Genomic DNA, 20,320 nt, shown 5'->3' on the forward strand with positions numbered 1-20,320 from the left:
CGTTTGACTTCTCCCAGATTCTTGTGAAGGGTCCCAGGTCCTCACTGGCTGCTAACCAGAGACCCTTTTGATTCCTAGCGCTGGATTTGCCTCCAGGGTGACTATCTGCTTCCTTGAAGCTTAGAAATCAGTAGAGAATCTGCCAGCAGAAATAGGCTCTACTCAAATGCTGCTGTGTTCTACTGGTTTCAAGCAAGTTACTCAAAGGAGTGGATTACACAAGGCCAAGGACACCAGGAGGTGGGGACTGGCAGAGCTCACCTTAGAGGCTGTGTAACATACAGAGTCAAAGTAATTTTTCAGTTTTCACAGACAGAACTGAATTGTACAGTTTGAAGTAAAAAGTGTTATCAGATTCTATTGATAAGATGAAGGGAGAGAAAAGGGAACATAACAAAATTAAAACTTCCCATCTACCATGTAGGAAATCAATAGACAATGTCTAAAGGGTAGTAATATCAACAAGTCATTTAGAAATAAGAAGTTAAATACCAAGAGAAATCTCAAGAATGTTAACAATAATTATCTTTGGGAAGAGGTAGAGGACTGCTATTTTTTCAAACTTTTTTTTTTTTGGTACCAGGGATCAAACTCTGGTCCTTGAGCTTGCGCAGCAGGCGGCGGAACCACTGAGCTAAATCCCCGGGCCCGAAAAAAATTCAAACTTTTTATTACAAATATTAATTAAATGGGAAGAGGATGTGGTAGGACTCTGTTCTTTTTTGATATTATTTTGGTATTATATTAGCATATATAAATATAAATAGATATTAACTAAATAAAAGGAAATGATGGAGAAAAATAATCTTTTCTCCCTGGTAGATGAAAAAAATAATAATAAAATGTACAGCTTTACTTTGAACAACTGCTAAATAAATCGTGAAAACATATAAATTAAAATTTTAAAAATATAAATTAATTCCACACCAAAAACCCAGAGCTGTATTTTTTCTAAGTAACATTAACTAGAGACGTGACATTTTTCCAATAAATCTAAATGAAGTGGATTTTGATTGCTAAAGAAAATCCTTTGTGTTGATCACATTAATTGGATTTTAGAGTTTTAAAACAGCATTTTTATTTCAGTTTTCACTTTATGATTTTTTTACATCAGTGGCATTGATTTTTGCCTTCTAAAATGTAAAAAATATTGTCAAATATTTATTGTTATTTCCAGGTTTCCTTTGTAGTACAACAGGCTTTCTTTAAATTCTCTATTTGTGAGCATGGTGTGTGTGTGTGTGTGCGCTCACAAATATAGAGAAAATATTGCACTTTGATATTTTAAAATTTTTGACGTTTTCTCATGAGAGCATAAGACTTTTCTTGAATAAAATTAGTTACTACATCTGCAAGAGTGACTACATCTTCAGTGGTAGTCATAAAATTGTTTTTCTCTCTTTGTAGTTAAAAAAGCTTTTCCTTAGACTGAAACCAAAGATAATGTGCAACCTCAATTTTTATCTACATATCTTAGTGCAAAAAATTATAGAGCAAGTTTGTTTTCTTTTTATACGTAGATATTGTTAGATTTAGATCCAAAACGTTTCCTGAAAGTCTCATGTACTTGGCAGGTGACTGGATCATGGGGCTGCTGTATTTATCAGTGGCTTCATCTGTTGATAAGTTCAGTAGCTAAATGTGTGGTTAGGAGGCAGGGCCTGGCTGGAGGTGAGTCACTGGGGTCATGGTCTGGAAGGGTGCATTCTTGTCTCTGGGTCCTCTCTTCTCTCCTCTATATCCTGAGTGCCATAGGATAAGCAGCTTTCCTCCATCACACCCTCCCATCATAAGTTTCTGCTTTGGAGCCAGCTGACCATGAACTGAATCCACTGGAAACTGTAAGAGAAAGTAAACCTCTCCTTCTTTAAATTGTGGGTATTGGGTATTTTGTGTCAAAGATGGGACAATGACTAATACAGACGCTTAGGCAAAGATATCCAGAATGTCTTTTTTTTCTCCTGTGCAACTTTTAGTTTTTCCTAAAGGAAACTGAGGGTATGGTTTTGTTATTGCAATTTTTATATTTTGTTGATATTTTTCTTGGTCTAATCGATGATTGTGTACTCTTGAATTTAGGCTTAAATTTTGACTAGAAGTAACTCTGTGCCACCATGATATCAGAATTCTTAGACAGCCTACACTGAAAACTAACCCTTGAGATACATAAATAGGGTCCACTTATGTAAAGTACAGATGGAGTTCCTTGCTCAAGGTCACTTGTCTCCCCAGTGCCAGAAGTGGGACAATGCCTCATCTCCTAGTCTAGTCAACGTTCTTTCCACTTTGCTTAAAATTCTCCCACCATTTTTTTCTGCTTAACAAATGGATGTGGGGTGGTGTATTTTTTTGGTTTTGTTCTTATTTGAAAATAGCCTTTCCATTCTGAGATAAGGGATTAAATGTGTCCACACCACACTTACACACAAAGATTTGTAACAGCATTATTCTTTTTTTTTTTGCTTAAATCCTTTTATTGGTACATATAAAATGGAGTACTACTCAGCCATAAAGAATGAGAAACTGGAGACATTTATAGCTAAAAGGATGCATGTTGAGGCCATACTCTTAAGTGAAATAAATAGGACACACATGTGTAAATACCGAATAGTTTCTCTAGTGTGAGAAACTGAAAGTATAAATAATATCTACATTAAAATGTAGATATTTCTCCAAAAAACCTAAATGAAGTGGATTTTGATTGCTAAAGAAAATTCTTTGTATTGATCACATTAATTGGATTTTAGAGTTTTAAAACAGCATTTTTATTTCAGTTTTCATTATTCTTAATAGTCAACAAGTGAGAACAACCTAAATGTCCATAAATTGATGAAAGCATAAACAAAGTGTGCTACATTCATTCAGTGGAATGTTATTCAACTAAGAAAGTGAAGGAAGTACAATACGTATAACCCGTATTGTCATGAGTGAACCTTGACAACATTAAGCTAAATGAAAGAAGCCGGGTGCAAAAAGCAATACAATTCCATTTACAAGAAATATTCAAAACAGGCAAATCAAAGAGACAGAAAGTAGATTTGTGCACACCTAGGGCTGGGGAGATGGAGCAGTGTGTGCTAAGGATTGTGTGATTTCTTTCAGGGCTGATGAAAATGGTCTTCAGTTGGTGGTGGTAGTTGCACATACTGTAAGTGAACTGAAAGCCATTGAATTGTACAATATAAGGAGATTAATTTCATGGCATATTAACTATGTCTCAATAAACCATGTCTTTGTTAGTTCCCTTTTAAAAGAGAATTTAGATTTTTATCATCTATTGTTAAAATGAGAAAAAAGAATCATTAACAATCATGTACATAAATAATGGACCAAAAAGAATAAAAGCAGAATGGCTCATAAGTAAAAATGGATTTTTGCTTTTCTCTTCTTTACCTTCCTTATTAGATTCTCATTATAATCTATGCTAACAAGTATCTTAGTTATCACTGCACCTTATTGCCAGTCTGCAAATATTAAGGGCATCTTATATGCCAAGAAGTAATTTGATTATTGGCATACCACATTGGAAGTCTGAAAACAGTATGGACCAATTATTTTGATAACAGAAACTGTGCTGGACACTGGAGGGAGAATCATAAACAAAAGGACAAAGTGCATTCAGGGTGTTCATAGCAAGATTTCTAGTGTTTTAGTAGAAAATGGAAAAGTTCACATCTATTGAATGCATTCTATGTGCCAGCCATGCATAAGGTCATTCACAGTTTGATTCATCATTGCATCCCACAAACCTACTCCATAAAAAATAATCACAATACAGTAGACTTGATAAAATGTTCTGGGCTCTCAAAGGCAATTAGTGACTTAGCAATAGGGCTTGCTTCATGGCTATAGTTTCTGGAAGTCCAAAGAGATGATGAACAATTGTTTTATTTATTCATTTACTCTCCAGTTCAAGAGAGCAGGAAAACGGAAACTATTTGCAATGAACAGGGAGAGTTTTGGGCATAATTTGAAGCCAGAGTAGGACAAGTTTATGAACTATCATGAATACTGTGGTCTGATGATTTTTCAAATGATTCACAAGACTGACCACTGCTTCCTGCTTTATTTCATGTGGCTTCCACGACTCCCTCTGGCACAGTGGTTGCTTTATTCTTTTGTATCTGAGATTGAAAAGTGAGTTTCTCTTTATTGCATATGCTTTTGGTGCTTAGCATCTGAAGATGGAAGAAAGCAAGGTCGGTAACAGCATTTCCTTCAGGTGCAGTCAAGTAGATAATACCAACTCTTTTAAGTGTGACCTTTCTCTGGAGAACAAAGTGCTTAACAAATATTATCTGACTGAGCTCAGGACCCCTGCAGAGAGGCGAGGAGATAGGGCCTGGTAGTAAACTATTTCATACCTGAAGGAATCAAAGAAAAAGATTTTCCAACTGAGATGTAAGGACACTTTAACTTCTTAACTACCAGAGGCAAATAGTCCAAGAAATAACTTGAGGATAAACTTGCTTTCTGTATAATGATGCAGCTGGCAGAGGTTGGGTGTATCCTGCTTAAACTGTAACCACTCAACCCACAAGAAATCATGCTCTGCCAATGCCCCTTGCTCAAGGAAATTGACTAGAATAGTACCTGAGCCTAGTGGGGTCTCGCCAATGGTTGTTGCCTTGATTTCGGAAAATGTGACAGTGTTTCTTGGCATTAAAAAAAAAATAGAACAATTGTATAGTCAGTTTGTGAGGCAAGGTCAGCAATAATTGCCACTGTGACCATAATAAGAAGATATGAGGAGCATAAGGGCCTTTGGAATGGGTTTGGATTGCATCTACCCATAAAGGAGTTTGAAATTTTAAATACATATATTCATATACATGTATGTGTCCATATATATATATATATATATATAAGCTAGCAATTATATAGCACATGCATATATATCATATATGTATATATCATGTGTCACTCAAGTAATAATAAACAAAAATGCAAGCAAGCCACTGGGGTGTCCATTAAAACAACTGTATACTAATTGATTTAAACATGTGGAAATTTTTCCTATGTTATTCACTAGAATGACAAGAAGTTAGTAAATAAGTCTGAGTATGGAGGTGCAGGCCTGTAATTCCAACACTCTGGGAGGCTGAGGCAGGAGGATTGCAAGTTTGAGTTCAACCTGAGGACCTTAGTGACTTAGTGAGTCTCTGTTTTGAAAGAAAGAATGAAAAAAGAAAGAAGGAAAGAAAGAAACAGAGAGAGAGGAGAGAGAGAGAGAGAAAGAGAGAGAGAGAAGGAAAGAAACAAGAAAGCAAGCAAGCAAGCTGGGGATGTAGTTCAGTGCAAAGGCCCTAGGTTCAGTACCCAGTATTGCAAAATAAAATAGTGAGGCAGGGGTAGAAATGAATAAATAACATGGGTTTTCCCCAGGGAAGTTAAGATTTCATCTGGATAACTGATCTTTATTTCATAAAAATGAGAATTCAGGCTCTACCACTTGTAGAAGTTGTGGCCCACAGCTAAGTTATTGAATCATTATATGCCTTAGTTTACTCATCTGCAAAATGAAAGTAAGAATAGTATTTACCATACGTACTGAGTTAGATAAGAATGAAATGAGTCAGCTATGAAAAGCACATATAATAGAGCCCAGTATAAGTGTTAGTGAGCTCTGTTGTTGTTGTTATGGTTACTATCATTTTATTCATGCAACAGCTATTCAGCATTGCCTTTACATACATACAGTCCATCAGTAAAACAGATATTAAGTAATTATAAAGCAATAGTGTCAGGTGGGGCAAATATAGGATGCTTATCATTCTTAAGTAAATATCAATACCTTCTCCAGTCTGCTAGTTTCTCTTCTTACTCCTGCAAGAGTTGGGGCTCAGGCTCTGGGAAAAGAATACTCAGAGTGATCTCCATCTTGAACTTGGGACAAGGGATTAGACTCATAGTTGGTGAAGAGCTGACTCTGAAAGTAAGTGGGAGAAGCCTGTCTTCCAGCTCAGCTCCTTTAGGACAAAGGGTATGAAATGAAAAGAGCAATGTGACCCTGAGAACCAGAGCAGGAAAATCTCCTTGAAAATTGATGCAGATGGTCAGCAGGGTTGGCACCAGGCAGGCAACTGAAACAAGAGACAGCAAGGGCTGGGGGCCTTTGGGTGGGCCTGATGTCACTCCACACACTGTGAAATGGTAGCTTCGGTGTAGACGACGTTAACAGTTTCTGATCACCTTCACAAGAGATCTGTGTCTTTAGTGGCACTCTTGTTTTAAAGAAAGAAATATGGGAATCAGAGGCTGCTAGCTGATATCTAGCAAGGCCCATGTCTTGTCTCCTCCTTCGTGTACCAGACAGACTTCATTAGCATGTATCCTCTCCCAGACCTGCCCTGGAAAAGATGCTGAGACTCCCAGGTCAGTGGGAGAAATTGGGCAGGAGAGGTAATTTCAGAAGAGCCAAAGCAGTGATTATTCTACAATTACTGTGGCATTATTTTTGCATTGCATTACTGTTCCCTGCAAGGAGAAAAACCTGTGGTCACCTTTCAAGAGATTATATTTTAGTACCTTGAAAAACAAGTTATTAAAAAAAAAGTTATAAAAATATGTAATTATTAAATAATATTTTGTTACTATAAAATGTAAATATTAATGAAAAAATTGTAGAAAACACAAATGAATGGAAAATAGCATATGTTGTTAGATCTGAAGAATCAATATTGCCTAATGTCCACACTACCCTGTAGGTTGTCTGTAAGTTCAAAGAATGTATGGAACCACAATGGACCTCAAATAGCCAAAGCAATCTTAAGCAAGAAGAACAAAATAGGAAGTATTACACTTACAGATTTAAAATATTACAAAGCTATAGTAAATAAAACAGTATCATAGAGACACATAGACCAGTGGAAAAGAATGGAAAACCAGGGAATAAATCTACACATACACAGTCAACTAATCTTTGACAAAACTGCTAAGACTATACAATAGGCAAAGGATACATTCCACAGTAAATGGTATGTAGGAAAATGGCTACATCTTAAGATAATAATATTAAGTAAAATCAATCAGATGCACAAGCTTAAACAACACAGGCCCCAAATATGAATAATTTAAAGGGCAAAGTAAAAGATAGATTACAGGCAATAGAAAGATGGATCTTTTGCAAGTAGGAAGGAATCCAGAAGATGTAGGAAGAGAAAGAAAAGGAAGTAGAAGTAAAACAAATTAATATGTGCCATGCACATGCACCAACTCCCCACGAGGAATGGGATCGCTCTGTACTGTAAACATGCACTAAGAAAAATGGTGTTGGGAAAATTGGATATACACCTACAAAAGTGAAGTTGAATCTTTCTTTTATATTATACAAAAAAAAATCGAGCACCCAAATTTGATTTTTCTGGAATCATGCTCCCTAGGAACATTAATGCAGGGTTGGATTTAGGTAAAATTATTTTTAAAAGGTGACATTTATTTTCAGGTATCCAACTTATTTTCTTAACTTTCCCAACCCCCACCGTCCTTCTTCTCCCATCTCCATAGCAAGCGGAGTCTGTATCTTTTACCTAATTCAGCCATCAAAATCTAAGAAGCAAGAGCTGAAAGTAACTTACTAGTCCCTCCTTTTACCTCAATGTATCTTTTCAAAAGGAAATAATTTCATTTTAATAAGAATGTCTTAGTTACTTTTCTCTCATTGCTGAGACAAATTACCTGACCCCCAAAGTTATAGGGGAAAGGATTTATTTAGCTCACAGTTTGTAGAGGTTTCAGTCCGTAATCAGCTGGCTCCAAGGCAGGACAAGAGCAGCAACAGTTCATGGGGGCTGAAGACAGCAAAAGGAGCAAAGAACCTAAACAGCCTCTTTCTGCCCCTTTTATCTTATTGAGACTACTTAGGGCGGGTAGCACTCATGCCCTTAATCCTAGTGCCCTCCGGCCTAGCCCCACCAAGAGTCAATCACACACTCTAGATTCAGCCACCTTTGAAAAAACCGGGGGCTTTGGGAGACATCTAAACACAAGCCAGAACAAAGAACAATTCCTGAGCTTTTTCCATTGGGGTACTTTTAATCCTGGGAGTACACTGGGCTGCCAGAGTGGGCAAAATCACATGATAAACAAAGAACATTTTCCTGAACATAAACTTTAATGGTATATCATTTTAGACATTTGTATATTAACATAAACAAGCTACATTATAAATTGGGCTGACAAATTAGCTTAGAATTCTAAAGTTAATATACAGGACTCTAAGAAAATCTTGTATTTCTGAGAGGCTATCTGAACCCAAACCACTCGTGTCTCTACCAGTCTGTCTCATGCCCCTCTGCTGTTAGATAGGCATCAGTAGAAAAGTCTACATGGCACAGTCCTTAGTGAAAAGAATGGAGTCTTCGTGTGTTGCCTCCCCATCACCCAGCTGGTGCAAGACCATAAATTAGTGAAAGGACCAAGACCCTTCTGCAGAGTAAGAAGTTGAAGTTCCAACATGTACTATGTGATGTCAGGAAAATCACTTAACCTCTCCGAATGAATATCCACATCTGTGAGTTGGGAATGAAGGGTCCAGTGTTCTTCCCAAGAGTGGAGAACCGAAGGGAGACAGTTATGAACACGCTTTATAAACTACACAGCACTATACACATGTCACTGAGTCTTGCTTGGTTTTGCTGTGTCACTGCGTCTTGCTTGGTTTTGCTGCGTCACTTGTTTTGTGCCATGACTGAAAGCAGCCTCTGCATCCTGCAATCAACCTCTCCAGCCCCTCCCTAGGTCTCTTGCTCTCATTCGGATGCCCATCTGAACTTCTGAGCTCACAGTGTAAATTGCCTAGGCAGAGCCATAGAATTTGATCCGTCTATTAAGATTTCACACAAAAGTAGAACAACTAAAGGGTCTGTGCATGGCTCTTGCTAGCTTGCCCTCCACCCAGAGGAGCTGAAAGAGCTTGCGAGCACTGCAGGGTGAGCGCTGGAAATGCTACTTGTTAGCTGGAAGGCGCTCTGGTAATCACATTCCTTTCTTTGGGGCCAAGATTATCTCTATCTTTGGCTTCCTTGCCATCTGTGCTGGTAAATCTTCTGGGAAGAGAAAGTTATATCACTTTAGATTTGAGGCTCTCAATTAGCTATTTATAAATTAGAAAAAAATGCCTTCATCTGAACTTGGAACCCACGTAGTGGATGTGGATATAAAGAATGTCACTTCCACTGTAGAAAGGCATGCCGCGCAGATTTATCATGCAGTCTTCAGTTCCTAATAAGTACCAAGCGTCTTTTCTTTCTTTAAGACTGCTTCATAGGGACCACTTTCCTTTCAAATGCAAGTGCACTTTCCTTGGAATGTGAAAAATTGGAAAATCTGAGTCAGCTCTGGGGCTTAGGAATTGCCATGTTGGAGAGACAGAAAATGCAAGACCACTTTACAGCTCCAAGAACGGGGTATCTCTGAGGAAAGGGTATGCTCGCAACCAGAAATTCAAAGCACATTTTTCTAGTGACACTTCTGGGTAGTGTGTCTAATGCATCTGCTCAAGTTTGAGAGTTAGCACAGCTGGCTTGGAATCCCAGCTCTACCACTGGCCTCAGGACTTGAAGGCACAGCCGAGCTCCTAGTGAGAATGGACATTTTAAGGGAACAGAAATAATCCAAGTCCATTTTTTCCTTTAGTTTTTGGTAAGTTCGTTTAAATTCTGCAAACTCACTTTATTTTAAGATGCTTTGCATATTCTTTTCTTTGACATTATTTTATAGTTACACAGGTAGTGCATGCTCATTTCAGAAAGCACGGAAAGATACAAAGTGAATGATAAAAGTACCCATTAGGAACGTGTCGAATATTCCTTCCAAGGCTCTTAGCTGTGTGTGTGTGTGTGTTTAAAAATCAGAATCATAATATATAGAATCATTGAATGCTTGCATTTCTTCTCTAAACCATTCATATCCTTGGCCAAATTTTTAAGCAGCCATTCCTCTTCTAATTGATCTGAAGACCTCACTTGTCTATAAATGATAGTAATACTTTTTCATGGAAATCACAATTTTTGTCTGATTTATTCTTATTCTTTTGACTTATTGTTTTTAATAAAATAAAGCATGATTTTTTGAATGACAAAAAAGTATCACCTACAATGTAGCTCAGTAATAGAGTTCTTGCCTAACATTAATGAGGCCCTGGATTCGATTCCCAGGACCACAAAACAAAGCAACTCTGTTGCTTAGCATGTGAGAAGCCTCAGGTTCAATCTTCAATCCCTAGTACTAAAAAAAAAGGAGGGAAAGTGACAGAAATACAGATGGTTGGCATTCTTTAAACTAGGTACAGTGGTGTAAACCTGTAATCCTAGCATGTGAGCATCTGAGGCAGGAGGACTGCAAATTCAAAACGGCACTGCTACATAGCAAGACCATGTTTCAAAACACAGAAAAGAAAAGAAAAGAAAAGAAAAGCAAGCATCAGTAAGCAAGAAGAAAAAAATCCAAAAAGAAGAGCTCATATTTATCTACACTTTGAGATGCCACTGTGAATACCTCAAGGTGTGTTTTCTGTTACGTGTATCAATGTGTCTTTACTTATGTATTTATTTCTTTTGACTGCATTCACATGAAAATTGTTGTTGTTGTTGATGTTTTGAATTAGCTAAGTCCTTTTACTTTGGGTCTATGATTTTACATGATTGGCTTCTGGATTATTTTCTTCTGAGAGACTTACTAGGCAGTTAAAACTATTTATTCTTCTCACGTGTTTTCTCCATCTTTGTCTGTTCCGGTTTGTCTTTTATTCCTCCCCTCCCCTTCCTTTCCTTCCTTTCCATTTCCTGTCCCTTCCTTTTTCTCCTTCCTCTCATTTTGATATACAACCTTTGTGTATTTTATTAGTGATTATATTTTCTTTTTTAAGACTTATTTCCCTCTGCTTCATAATGTAAAAAGTAAAAAGAAAACTCTCTCAACTGCTCTCATGTAAAGTGAAATACGTAACATTACCTCATCCTTTTCTCTGCTTCATAGAATCAGAAATTTGAGATCTCAGTTGTGATTATGTGATTATTACCTAATGAGCTGTTAAACTATTCCTGTTTGAATATTATAAACCCCTCTCTCAGGAGCTCTTGGCATCATCATTAAACGTCCATGTTTATGTCAATTACATGTGTCTCTAATGTTAATCACTTTCAATGCAGATGCAGATGGCTGTTTTACCCTAACTCCCCCATTCTCAGCTCCCTATTTCCATGTCTTGCTCAGCTGAAGGCCCAGCTTTCAGAGCCCAAGCACCTTTCCCATCAGGTCTGCACCTGCACACGGGACTCCTCTTTCCATCTAGAATCTGGTGTCAGGCAGTTTATTCTTCCAAGAGTTGTTGCTTTGCTTCTGTCACCAGCTCCTCCTCGGCAGTGCAGTTACACATGCTGATTGCCTAATGAAGGCCTACATGGCTCAGCTCCTTTCCTTTCAATCTCTCTGGGTTCTGCCTTAATTCCAGGAAAATTCTTGAGTTCCTCTTCTGCTTCAGAAATTTTGTATTTTCAGCATCAAACTTACTACTCATTGCATACATCATGGTTTTTATTTGAATACTTGTGTTTTAATCTCTATATGTGCAACTCTAATTTTAGAACTTCACTTTTAGAATCCATGACTGCTTATTTTGGATCATGTATGCAAATCATTGAGAACACAGTCAAAACCATTAAAATTTTTTTCTCTGTGGCTTTTTGAAAAATCTGTTTTTACATGAAATATTTGCTTTGATCCCTCAATTTTTATATGATGGTGAAGCACATAAAATTGCCATCTCCCAGTCACTGTTTATTTAGAAAGACGGGTAATTGTATATGGTTTAACCTAATAGAGGTGTATTATTTTTTCCAAGACTTGTGACTTCCTCATTCTTTCATAAGTGAGGCATGGCTGTCTGAATTGGCTTCTGGTCAAGTCAAAGTTAAGACAAGCCTGTGAGACCTGCTTGGGTTGTTGTTACCCATTCTTCAAGTCCAGGTACATAGGGAAAGGGAGTGTTTGACAAATATACTTTGTCAACTGAGACGTCCTGAATCCCACGTGGTAGGGAAGAAGCCAGAGCTACAAGTAATCACAAGAGCAAACTTTGTCTGTGTGGCTTGTACATGCAGTTGTGGATCTTGAAGAGTAGAAAATTCCATCTCCCTTTGGAATTGCTGAGTCTCCAGTTCTCTTTCCAGTAATCCTGGCAGAGAACCAATGGGTGCTGCGTCCTTTGCTGCTACACATGGTTGCCAGATTTGACAAGTAAAAATACAAGATGCTCAGTTAAATCTGAATAAACATCAAATCATTTTTAACATTGGGGTAGCCTCTGCAATATTTGGGGCACATTTGTACTACGGAAGTATTCATTGTTTATTAGAAATTCAACTTTGAGGATCTTGTATTTTATCTGGCAACAACTTACTGCTCAGCCCAGTCACAACATTAAATTCTTCTCACAGCCAAACAGTCCGTACAAATCAACTGGCGTTAACAAATGAGCTGAAGTCCATTTGACATCTATAAAAGCTTAACTGGTGAGGTCCAAATCCTGCCAAACAAGCAAAGCTTGCTCCAACACTTGCCTCCCCCAGTTTCTGGATGTTGGCCAGGTTGTGGCAGGATCTCTTTTTCATCCCCAAGAACAGCGCTCCCACAAGGAGAATTGGTGTAGTTCATCCTCTGTAACCACCAGTCTGGGTCCATCTCAACCCCTCTCTCAGAAATTCTCCAAATGATATAGAAAGTCAATAATATCTATGTTTTCTATTGTTTATTTCAAAGGGATCTGGGGGAAGAATATTAGATGATCACAATGTAGTCATCCTGCCATCAGATCTAAATAGTCAACATAGTTATCTAGATCTGAAACAAAATGAATTCTTGCACATGGTCAAATGATCATTTTCCACTATGATTTTCAATAATCATAAGATGCACTGATACTTACCTGTAGGATAGTCATTATTAAGAATGGATTGTTCTTCTGACTGTAACAACCTAGAAGTTTTAGAAAGGATAATCTTGGAAAAAATTGCCCCTTGCTGCCTATTTTGAGTGTGAGGCAAAGGGCAGACACTTGGATTTGCTAAATGGATATCGTGAAATAGAACTCTTCAAAGCAACAAATAAAACTGGAAATTACACATTAATGTAATTTCTTATTTTGACACATACTGCTATTGAACTTCAGTGAGAATTCATTAAGAATAAAAATCAAATAAATTAGATACCACATCAGAAATGGTATACATGACTTCCTTCCTTTTCTTCCTTTATTTCCTCCTCTCCATGATGGTATAATGCAAAAAAAGCAACATTCTGCAGCATTAAATTAGACTTCATACTCATTATTATGATTATACAGGCATCATTTTTACCTGCATTACTCTTGTTTAAATCATGGAGATTATGAGAAAAGCATTCTTTTTGAGAATTTCATCTGTTTTCCAACTTTTATGGATATTTCATGTTAGAAAAATCAGATCTTGGCCTGAGTATTTGGGATTTATGCTTTCATTTGTAATTTTTAGCAAATACTAAAGCTACTTGGCCAAACTTATTAAGAATATCTCAGTGCAATAGGAAATTTTTAATTCAATTTATTTTTACTTTAAAATATATATTGTTAATAATGCTCTACTGTTCTTGCAGGAAAAACTCTCCTTTCTTGATACAGAAAAAATGAATTCTTTTAAAGTTGTGTGTAAAATACATATTCCAAGTAACAATGAAGAACTGTAAGACCATATAAAGAAAATATGTAGTTATTTTTAAGTGCAGCCCTATGAGATAAACATTATCATTATGTCGGGATAATCTTCTGAAGTTGTACCTGCTCATAGATAGAAACATAACTGTGAACATATATATGGACACAAGAACAATCAGGACAGCTGGCTTTATTTCAGGTTTACTGTGCTTCAGCACTTTATTTGAATTCCTTGCAAATTTTAAAAGTACACTGTATAGTAGGTACTGTCACCATTCCTAATTTAGATGAAGTTGAGGAGAGAGAAAGTCCTCTTGCCCAAGTTCACATACACGTTAGCAAGTGGTGAAGCAAGAATTTGAAACAAGGAGGTCAACACCAGCACTCACAGTACCTGAGGTGCCTTTAAAGGACCTGAATGTTTTACGTAATAATAAATTATGGGTATATTTGCATATTAGTACACACCAAAGCATATACGTTCTTTTTAAGGTTGCATAATTAATCTGCTAGATGGCTGTGCCATAGCTTACATAAACAATTTCTTCACAGCAGAATCAAGTTTCTTTATTTTTTCTCATTTTAATTTCTCTATTACTACAAAACTTGTCTGGGAAAGACTCTTATAACTTATGTTTGCTAATTTTGTAGTTATTTAGGATAAATACCTAAGAGTGGCATTTAGAAGTTTGATTTTAATTCTTTGATGCACATTTCCAAAATATAGATCCTTAAAATTAAACCAATTCACACTCTTAGATCCCAAGTTTCTTTTTTTTGTTGTTTTTTTTGGTGCCAGGGATCGAACTCAGGTCCTTGCGTTTGCGAGGCAGGCAGAGGAACCTCTGAGCTAAATTCCCAGCCCCTAATTCATACTCTTATAAACAATGCATGAGGATAACTTTTCTCCATTCCTGCTCCACTTTGAAAAATTATTCCTAAAACCTTACATTTCAAAAGACTCTGAAAATAGAAAACCCCAGACTTCTTTTAACAGTAAGTCATCACTTCCGTCACATAACTTGTACAAACCCTAACTACTTTAAAGACTGTGCTACTCTGTGTGGGTTCTGCTTCTCTTTAAATCCCCTATCCAGGGTCAGTCTGCCCCTCGTGGCCAGCAGGCGGTGCTCACATACAGATGAGAAAGATCCCTGTGGTCACCGCCAAGCTGTAGAGCAGAGACTCAAATACCCTTCCACCACTGCACAACGTAACATGTCCTGGGAAGCCACCTGCTTATTCAAACCTCTTATAATGGCTTGTCCAATAATCCCTGAAGTTCAGGTTCAGTGTTATTCTTGTACCAGTGACTTGGAAAAAGTTAGGTGAGGAATGTCCAAATACCTCTCTGTCAAGGTCCCTGCATACTACCAACAGATCCTCAGTCCCCATGCAGGTGAGCTTCTAAGCACCCAATCTTCACCTCCCACCTTCATTCTGTCACATGCTTTCTCCATAAGGTGTGACATGGTCAGAATATTACCTAATGCTCCTATTGCACATTTCACTTTTCTTTAACTATCATATATTTCTTAATAAAAGAATGATTAAAATATATATCATTCAAGCCTATGGTAAGCAAATTTTTCTTCCCAAATCGAGCCCAGTTTTTCTTTTAATATCTTCATAACTGGAACCTTGGAGCTATTATATAGCCTTGTATTCAATGTAAGAAAATTTCCAACTCCTTTATAAAGTGGTTGCTAGCACTTCCAAAAGTAGAATGCAAATTGAAAGATAGAAAAATGGCTACACAAACATAAAAATGTTTGGGTACCCAAAATATCAGAAAATTTCAAAAGAATTTACAATAAATATGAACCACAAAAGGTGATCTACCTAAGAGAGTAAGATCTCATATAGATTTATTAAAAACAGTACAATTCTAACAGAAAAAAATGGACAGGACCTGAGTGGAATTTGTAGAAACATAAGTATGAATAGTTAAAGAAAATATCGAACCTAATTAGTTATAAAAGAAACACAAATTAAAATGAGTGTCAAAGAATAGTTCAATGTCAGCAGTGATGTTTTTGATATAAGAAGGGGCAAAGTTATACTTCGCATGTGATTAGTGGAAGTACACAGCCATACTAGGAAGAAATTTTACAGTGTATGGCAAGAACATTTAAAAATTATATCCTTTGGCTAGTAATATGCCTCTGATAATTATTGGACAGCATATATGTGAAAAGTCTCTCAGGTATTATTTATCACAACAAAAAATTATAGATCACCAAATATCCACTAATGCAATGTATTCTAGGATATGTGTGCATTTTAACAGGAAAAAAAGGTAGAAAATATATCCTGTTTCTGATGTTTGTTTCTCTGGAGATAGGATAATTATATTTGTCTTTAATTTGTAGCAGTCATTTCTCCCATTTTGTATAAAAGATTGCATTACTTTTATAAATTAAAAACATACAGACTTTAAAAATCAACTTGATTCATATATAATTCCTATGCAATAAAATGTACACAATTTAGTGAATTTTCACAAAATTACACCCTAGTGTCACTCTCATGTAATATGCACCAATCAAAGTATAGAATATTTGTAGTGAAATCTTTCCATTCCCCTCTCCTACAAACAGTGGTCGGCATTCTGTCACACAGACCAGTTTAGACATTTCTACAATTTCATGTAAGTGCAATCAAGCAATCTTTGATGTTTTTCTTCTTTCTTTCAGAATATTTCTGGGATTTAAACAAGATGATGTATACATCAATATTTTGGTCCTTTTTGTTGCTGATTTCAAAGCTATAAAACAATTTCTTTACACGATGATGGGTATGTGGGTTGTTTCTAGTTTGGGGTTATGATAAGTAAAGCTTCTAATTACATTTGTGCAGAAGCATTTCTGTGAATAAATTTTAATTTTTCTTGGGTGACTACCATGTAGTGAAGTTTCTTAGTAGCACTATATATGAATATTTAACATTATAAGTCTACCAGTTCTGTAATATTTAACATTAATATTTTATAACACAATATAAAAAGTGCCAAAACCTGTGAACTTATACCAATATTCCTTCCCAGCAGCAACGCATGAGTTTCAGATGGTCCACTTTGTCCCTGACATTTGGAATGGTCAGTCTTTTTCATTTTAGGCATCCTTGTGGGAAGAGACGGGATGGGATCTCTTCCTTTTGACTTCCAAGCAACCAATGCTTTTGAGCATCTTTTCATGTTCTTATGACCATCTGTGTATTTTCTTTTTTGAAGTCTGTTCATATCTCTTTCTTATTTTTATCTGAGTTGTCCACAAACTTATTATTGAGTTCCAAGAGTTCTATTTATATGGCCTACCTAAAAGTTTTTTTGTCAGTTATGGATATTGTGATTATTGTTCCCAGTCTGGGAGTTGACTTCTCATTTTCTTAATGGTGTCTTCCAAAGAGCACTGTGGAATTTTAGTGAATATGATTTGTCTATATTTTATGACTTATGTTTTTGGCATCATATTTAAGAAATATTTTCCTTTCACAAGAGAAAAATGTTTCTAAACTTCCTTTTCAGGAAATCATACATTTATTTAACTCTCATATCAATGATCAACCTCTCCATCTCTAGTTAACCTTTGTATACGCGTGAGATAGTTTATAGGTTCACTTTTTCATATGGGTATCAAATAATTCTGGCACCATTCATTCAAAAGGCTAAATTTTCTCCATTGAATTACCTGGAAATGTTTGCTGAAAGTCAACCAAATTTAAGTGTAAGAGTCTATTTCTTGACTTGCTATTTGGCTGTGTTGATCTGTGTGTCTGTCCTTACACCAGAAATTATCAACTCTAACTTTTCTGTCATCTGCATATGGGTCTGTCATTGGAGATTGAAACCACCTGCTATTTATTGGAATCAAGGTTGAGAGGAAATTGTCTTGAATCTCATCTTTCCCTCTAATGAACAGGAAACATGAGCAAGTTAATGACTCTGAATCTCGATTTCTTCATCCATAGAACAGGTGTATGAAAAGAATAGGTATTTGAGTAGTCACCTTCTATGATTATTTGGATAGTTTGGTAATGAAAGCTGTCAGTGTCTAAAACACCACTTGATGCAGGTAAGGAAACCAAGACAGGTAAAGGTGTCTTTGACGGCCATGGTCAGTCATGGAACCCTACACAAAACCCAACAAGGGTATAAATGAAAAGTCTTATCTGGATTTCATTTTGATTCCACAACTTAATTATTTGACAACCCTTTGGTGAGTCACCTACCCTGAGCCTCAGTCTCCTCTGAAAACTCGGTCACTAATCATTTCCTGTGGTCAATCCTATCTCTACCATTAGGATCCTACGGGAGGCATTAGTTTTATGAGATTCCGCGCTATTTAGCTTGTGCCTGAGTCATGTGTTCAGATCTAGATAGCTCTGTATGAGAAGGATATTAGTAAATAGAAGGGGATATCAAGTACCACTGCTAAAAGAGCGATGGTCTGGAAGGCAGAGCCTATGGAAACTGCAGAACAAACTTGCAGTGATGAACCTGAGAGAAGAGAGATGAAATAGACTCATGACAATAAACTTCAAATGTGACTGTCACATGAGAAAAGTGAACAGTTTGGTTGCTCTAGGGGGTCATGTAGTATTAGAATCTACCAGTGAATTGTTGTTGGAGGAAGGACCAGATTGTTATAAAGTAGATTCATCAGTTTATTTATGGAATAATCTGATTTTTTACAGAAGTGAGCTCCCCAACACTTAAAGGATTCAAGTCAAGGTCAGATCACCTTCTAACAATGGTGTCCTATAAAAGATCCTGTAAGGGGTAGATTTCTGTTTCTAGAGGGCCTGTAAAATCCTTTCTAGATCTGCAATGTTGTGATTCTATGAACAGCTTGCAGGAACTTTAGAAGACTTGAAAATTTACATCATAAAAAATCTCACAGCTTCTAAAGCCAAAATGGCCTATGAATATCTAGCTTTCATCACGAATTTAAGTACCAGAATAAAAGAAGAATCAACTTGTAGTTCTTTCGTCCTCTCTGTTAGTGAAAAAAAGTCTTCCAGCTCCAGTGATAGCCTTCCACCAGCCTCGCCCGTTCTAGAACAATAAAAATAAAAAGATAAAACAGATTAAAGAAAAACAGTATATTGTTTGCTCTGCATCCTGAATGAACTAGGTCCCATAGGTCCAACGCTGAAGGCAAATGAGGCCATGATTATAGAAATTATACAACAACTGAGAACCATAAAGTACAAAGAACCATAGCATCACTGAACATACTACTTTATAGCCTAATGTATATTAATTAGCACACAATGCATCAGTTGTCTATGAGTTTGTCATAGTGAAAGCTCACCTTTATCATGTTTTTTCATCAATTCTGTATCTTGAAATATTTTATTAATGCAACTCCAAATATTAAAGAATAGTTTAGTATACCCTGTTGTATTCATCAAGGACTTTTTAAAAGTGAACAGTCAGTGCTTCTTCTGGGCATGAGAGAGCCAAGTTCATAACTTGGTTCATAACTGAGAACAAGGCTCAGTTATTCGTTATGGTAGATTAGTTGCTTGATGGCCCCCATTCTGTCTATCTCTTTGTGCACCCACATTTGCTCAAGTGACTTCAGAGTCCCTTCTATCAAGATGAATATTTTTCCATGCCACCATTGTGCCTTGTTTTGACCTTAGAGGGAGTGAAAGTTACAGTGGGACATATTTTAGTGCAGGTCTCACAAGTGTCTACTTGCTGTCTCCTAGCCCCTGCCGTCACCACGGAACATGGCCTGCCTGATCCACCAGAAGATGAGAGACATGTTGAACAGAGCTGAACCGTCCATCATCTCAGCCCTGGCCAGCCTAGACCAGCCAACCTGCAACGTAGCATGAACACAGACAAAATTAGCAACAGCTCCTGGCCATCCAAAGTTTGACTCCTCAAGTGAAAAACATCTGTGCAATAAGAAAGCCGCATAGCTGTTTATTATAAGGGCAATAAGTAACTGGTAGTCATTTGGTGAGTTTTCTTGTAGATGAGTATAATGCTCCCATTACACTTTTAAACATTTAGAAAATGGTCCCTGAACAGTTTTTGTTTCTTTGTCTTGAAAACTCCCATCAGGACCGTGGACACCTGACATATACACAGATCCCCTCCGGATGTCTGGTCACACCACTGGTGCAAAAAGGTAGCAAGGTCTTTTGGGTGCGAGTCTTTAAAAATAAAACAGAAATGGCTGCCTTCAAATATTCTTAGGCTTGTTTTTAGAGTCTCAAAAATCAATTTTTGAGCAAAATCCGTTCATGCGGTTAATCTGGATTCAATTTAGATATGTGTAGATATGTATGTATGTGATTGTATACTACACATACATTCTTTTTAAATGTCCCTAAATTATTTTTAAGGAGTCACACACTAGTCTGCAAAGAAAACTTTAATAAATGTTAAGAAATAAAATTGTATGAGCTACTTCTACATTGCACTTTTTTGTGGGGTTTGTTTGAATCTAGTTCAGGTTGGTCTTGAACTCACTAAGTAGCCCAGGCTGACCTCAAATTCAAACTTGTGATTCTCATGTCAGTCTCCCAGCTGCTGGGATTTCAGGTACAAACCGTGAAGCCTTGCCTGTCTTATATATAACAGCAGAAATTTATAAAATGTTTGAAAGCATCAAG

At 36.8% G+C, this 20,320-nt stretch overlaps 1 long non-coding RNA gene across 1 annotated transcript; it reads left to right on the plus strand.

The window, feature by feature from the left end:
• Positions 1-1,707: 1,707 nt before the first annotated feature.
• On the plus strand, positions 1,708-19,889 carry LOC147826193 (uncharacterized). Its single transcript, XR_015439314.1, has 2 exons — positions 1,708-1,841; positions 19,406-19,889. It is a non-coding gene; the product is annotated as an uncharacterized LOC147826193 (long non-coding RNA).
• The last annotated feature ends 431 nt before the right edge of the window (positions 19,890-20,320 follow it).

This window comes from Heterocephalus glaber, unplaced genomic scaffold (assembly GCF_053883595.1).
Source record: "Heterocephalus glaber isolate CG9 unplaced genomic scaffold, H.glaber_assembly_v1.0 deba00001472, whole genome shotgun sequence".
Taxonomy (NCBI): domain Eukaryota; kingdom Metazoa; phylum Chordata; class Mammalia; order Rodentia; family Bathyergidae; genus Heterocephalus; species Heterocephalus glaber.